The following is a 5,781-nucleotide window of genomic DNA, read 5'->3' as shown; positions in this document are numbered from 1 at the left end:
TTATGCAAAGCAAATATTTGAAGAAAAGGTTCCTGTTACTGACCCGGATTTGGAGTTCTCCAGGGGCGTTTGCGGATCTGCCGCGCAGCATTTCGGACGCTGCTGAACTCTTCCAAGCCGAAGAGGGGAGCAACACGGAGAAGCTATTTTGGTTGCAATACCTTGCGCCAGAAGATCCGGTACCATTGAGCGATCAGCTGAAACAGCTGGTCAAATTGCACAAGGCAGCCGAACTAGCCATGAAGGATTTAATAATCGGCTATGGCCTGCCGAAGCTATCCCTAGCAGCTACTTCGGTCTCGTGAAGCGGCTAGTTAATGCCTGCCCTCGGCTGGATGCTATCAAGCGGTCGGTCTGCATTGAAGGCGAGCGCATGGCCTTCGCCAGAGTCAAGATGCAATGGGGGAAGATGGACGCCGTGAAGGTTGCGACCGAGGGGCCGCCCGTGGGCAAGGAGCACCGCATGCCCGAACTGTACTTTGATAATGTCATGGAGGGGTCCCGCATTGTAGCGGAGCGGTGTACAAAGGATGTTATATTTCTTTGAATGCTTTCATGCTATCATGTCCTGTATTATGAAACAAGATCGTTATGTAATATAATGCTTGTTATTTTAAAATTTTACCTCCTGTGCGGCCGTATTGTGAAATCTGAGAGTTGGCCAGTCGTTGGCTTCTGCCCCCACATAGATAGTACGAGGGTGTTCGGGATAAATCTAAACACTCTTTACTCCAAAGTTTGGTCCTTAAAGGAGGTGTTTAGCACAACGAACAAGGCAATCAGACTATGTGGCTTTATCACTCTCACTTAGCCAGAGGAGTTTGGCAATAGAAGTTTAGGCGCAGCCCCTAGTGTTCGTAAGTCCGAACTTTGGGATGTTGTTAAACACGTGATCGGATAAAAAACTAATTCCTTGCATAATGCTGAAAAAACCTCTAAGGATTTGATACCTCTCGAACAGCTGGCCGGCTCTCGCCGCATCATGACAGTCAGTTTTCGGCTTTCTCTACTAAGGTGCTCATTCGGAAAAACCGGGACACAATCGCAGTAGTTCTCCCTTTACTACCCTAGCCGATATAGCGGAACGTAAGGTAGTAAGCACAGGAGCCGGGCAACCCAACTATTGACCAAAGACATGATTCGGAGCCGACGCATATAATGCTATAAGTTCGGGGTGCCAAACTATACTGTAAAAGTGTTCGGACTTTATTGCCATATTGTGGGGTATAATGAAGCCCCTGGTGAATTAAGGCATACTAGAGTGTACGGGCGTAATTGATAAGAATATAAAGAAAAGGAAAAAAATCAAGCAATAAGCTGACGCCGCAAACATTGAGCTGCAAATTATTTTCCATTGTAATTTGATTAATACGTCAAGGCATATTTGTACAAGTAATGCGATAAGCAAATAAGGCTATTTGATATGCCACGACCAAGGGCGAGCTGCGTGCCGGTTTTTAAAATAGGTATAACGATTGTTAGCAGAGACCACCTGGGGGTTCCCTTGTACGTCAAAGCTTCTTGCCTTCTTGGTGTATCCGTCCCTTGATAGGTCCAATGATCAGGTTATCAGGAAAAGTCCTAGGGGGAAGAAGAAACCTTAAAAGAAAAAAGAAATAGTAAAAGTATGCGGGTCCAGGAGTGGTTGAGCCGTATTGTGGACCATGGTCTAGCTGTGCCTCCATCTATGCCCATGGTATTTTGAGTGCAAAGTTATGTACGCGTGGTACCAATGTTGTTGTTTGGTTGGGACTCGGACGGAGGCCGAATTGCTAGTCAAGCTCTTGATGAACTGGACCGTCCTGCTACGGAGTAGTTCGGACTCGTTTGACAGTGTCCAGGAGCTTGGCCACGAAATTGAGGTTCTGCTGAAAAGGCTGCTCTGTACTTTTGCTGCAAGGGCGGCGGTGTGCTCCTCAGTGCGGAGGGAGCGCTTCGTGTTTCCATTAACTGTTATAACACCGCGTGGTCCGGGCATCTTGAGCTTGAGATAGGCGTAGTGCGGCACCGCATTGAATCAAGCGAATGCGGTTCGTCCAAGCAGTGCGTGATAGCCACTGCGAAATGGGACTATATCGAAGATTAATTCTTCGCTTCGGAAATTATCTGGAGATCCGAAGACCACTTCCAGTGTGATTGAGCCCATATAGCAGGCCTCTACACCTGGTATGACACCTTTAAAGGTGGTTTTGGTGGGTTTGATCCTTGAAGGATCGATACCCATTTTGCGCACTGTGTCCTGATAAAGCAGGTTCAGGCTGCAGCCACCGTCCATGAGGACTTGCGTTAGATGGAACCTATCAATAATTGGGTCAAGGACCCGTGCGGCTGAACCACCATGATGGATACTGGTCGGATGATCCCTGCGATCAAAAGTGATCGGGCAGGATGACCATGGATTGAACTTTGGGGCGACTGGCTCTATCGCGTAGCCGTCCCTGAGTGCGTGCTTGCGCTCCCTCTTGGGGATATGGGTAGCATATATCATGTTCACCGTTTTGACTGGGGGGGACTTCTTCTGTCCCCCTGTGTTCGGTGGGCGGGGCTCCTCATCATCGTCCTCGCTTTGGGAACCCTTCTCCTTGTTCTCGACATTTAACTTGCCGGCCTGTTTGAAGACCCAACACTCTCTGCTGGTATGATTGGCTGGTTTATCAGGAGTGCCGTGGATTTGGCATGGACGATCAAGTATGCGGTCCAAACTGGACGGACCTGCATTGTTTCTTTTATACGGCTTCTTCCGCTGACCGGATTTAGAGTCGCTGAATCCGGCATTGACCGCCGCGTCTTCGGCGTTGTCGCCATTGTTTCGACGCTTGTGTCTGTTGCGTCGGGGCTTGCCGTTGCTGTTTCTGGCTTTGGAAGTGCCAAGTTCGCTTGTGTTGTTATTGCTACGGGCTAGCCAGCTATCTTCGCCCGCACAAAAGCGGGTCATGAGTGCCGTGAGGGCTGCCATGGATTTCGGCTTTTCTTGGCTGAGGTGTCGGGCGAGCCATTCGTCATGGATGCTATGTTTAAAGGCCGCTAGGGCTTCAACATCCGGATAGTCGACGATCTGGTTCTTTTTAGTTAAGAACCTAGTCCAGAATTTCCTGGCTGACTCTCCTGGCTGTTGAACTACGTGACTTAAGTCGTCAACATCTGGAGGTCGGACATATGTGCCTTGGAATTTGTCGAGGAAGGCATCCTCCAAGTCCTCCCAGCTGCCAATGGAGTTTTTGGGCAGCCTGTTCAACCAGTACCTGGCTGGTCCCTTGAGTTTGAGCGGAAGGTATTTGATGGCGTGAAGGTCATCACCGCGGGCCATATGAATATGGAGAAGAAAATCCTCAATCCATACCGCGGGGTCTGTTGTGCCATCATATGATTCGATGTTCACAGGTTTAAACCCTTCTGGGAATTCATGTTCCATTACTTCATCAGTGAAGCAAAGGGGGTGTGTGGCACCTCTATATCGGGTCAAGTCGTGACGTAGCTCGGATGGAGTTCGTCTGTGGTTTTCGGCCCGGGCGTGGTTATGTTTGTCACTTCCGGCCGGAAGGCCATCGTCGCGCATCGAGGCACGCCCCCGCGATCCATAGATTGATCTGGTCTGACCTGCTCTGTTTTCCAGGTCATGCCGCAGGTCATATGTGCATCCCCAAGCTGTTGTATTTGTGTTTTTACAGCGAGGTAGTGCAGGCTGGTTTTCGGATCGAGGTGTCGCTTTGTCCTTGCCGCTTGGTGGTCGGTTAGCCGCGTTATGTGCTGGTAGGACGGGCTCCAACGCCTCGTCATCGAACTGTGGTAACAGTTTGTGCTTCGGGTAACTTTTTGTAGGGCGCTCAAGGCCGTATTCCTCGGCTGCCAGGACATCAGTCCATCTGTCGTTGAGCAGATCTTGATCATCCTGAAGCTGCTGCTGCTTCTGCTTCAGGCTCCTTGCAGTGGCAATTAGCCGGCGCTTAAAGCGCTCCTACTCGATGGGCTCCTCAGGCATGATAAAGTCTTCGTCGCCGAGGCTCACCTCGTCCTCAGAGAGCGGAAGGTAGTTACTGTCCTCCGCGTCTTCATTCGTGGCCTGTTCATCAGGGCTAGCTTGCCCATCTTCCCGTTCGTCTTGTTCGGACGTTGGCTCCACGGGATCTTCATTGTCTTCGGCATCGTCCAGAGTGTTATTTTCTCCTGTGACGGTATTGCTGTTTTTAGCACGACGTGTCTTAGAGCGGCACCGCTGACGCCGACGTTTTGGCTGTATCTCAAGAGGCTTATCCTCGACCTGATTTTCATTGTCGTTGTTGTTCTCTTTGGGTGTATCCACCATGTATACGTCATACGAGGAGGTGGCTGTCCAGCGCCCTATGAGCGGTGGTTTTTGTGCCTGCTCCTCTCCGGCATCGTCGTCCATACCGTCGATGTCTTCGGAGTCGTAGTCGAGCATGTCGGTTAAGTCCTCGACAGTGGCTATGTAGTGGGTGGTGGGTGGGAAGCGAAATTCTCTGCCCTCACCTTCCAATTCAAACCGGATATAGTTCGGCTGAGATTCCCCTGATAAGGAGAGGGCTCTTAATGAGTTCAGCACATCACCAAAAGGCGAGTGCCAGAAGATGTCCGCGAAGCTGAACTCAATGATCGGCACCCGATCAGGTTTGATGGGCACGGATGCACGCGGTTCGGAACCTATGGCCGGAGACGAATCTGAGGTTCCGATGACACAGGGCCCACTCGAGGTTGGATCTGTGTGTGGCTCTATCACCGCTGAGTCTGCGGCCTCCGTGGCGGGGTTGAACACCCCGTCCTTGGAGGACGCGATCTGCTTCGGATCTAAGGCCGGAGTGGTTATATGTGCTATCTCCTGAGCACGGTCCGAAGACAGATTTAGGTCATGTTCATCGTGGTGACAGGGAGCAGCCATCATGGGCTCGAATCCGTCGAAGATCAAGTCTCCGCGGATATCGGCCACGTAATTCAAGCTTCCAAACTTGACCTGATGGCCAGGGGCATAGCTGTCGATCTGCTCCAGATGGCCAAGCGAGTTGGCCCGCAGTGTGAAGCCGCCAAATACGAAGATCTGTCCGAGGAGGAAAATCTCCCCCTGGACTGCGTTGTTGATGATTGATGGAGACATCAAACCTTTGGTGGCGGCACAGTGGAACTCTCAATGAAAGCACCAATGTCGGTGTCAAAACCCGCGGATCTCGGGTAGGGGGTCCCGAACTGTGCGTCTAAGGTCGATGGTAATAGGAGACGAGGGACACAATGTTTACCCAGGTTCGGGCCCTCTCTATGGAGGTAATACCGTACTTCCTGCTTGATTGATCTTGATGAATATGAGTATTACAAGATTTGATCTACCACGAGATCGTAATGGCTAAACCCTAGAAGTCTAGCCTATGGGATTATGATTGTGTCCTATGGACTAAACCCTCCGGTTTATATAGACACCGGAGGGGGCTAGGGTTGTACAAAGTCGGTTACAGAGAAGGGAATATACATATCCGAATCGCCAAGCTTGCCTTCGACGCAAAGGAGAGTCCCATCCGGACACGGGAAGAAGTGTTATGTCTTGTATCTTCATAGCCCAACAGTCCGGCCCATGTATACAGTCCGGCTATCCGAGGACCCCTTAATCCAGGACTCCCTCATTCACCATTAGTGACTACCCCATCTCACGTGATGATCGGACATGGGTTAGTTGATTTGGATCATGTATCACTTAGACAACTTGAGGGATGTTGCTTTAAGTGGGAGTTCATTATTAATTTGATTAATTGGACTAAGATTTATCATGAACATAGTCAA

This window comes from Triticum dicoccoides, chromosome 4B (assembly GCF_002162155.2).
Source record: "Triticum dicoccoides isolate Atlit2015 ecotype Zavitan chromosome 4B, WEW_v2.0, whole genome shotgun sequence".
Lineage (NCBI taxonomy): Eukaryota > Viridiplantae > Streptophyta > Magnoliopsida > Poales > Poaceae > Triticum > Triticum dicoccoides.
This window is presented reverse-complemented; position numbering follows the sequence as displayed.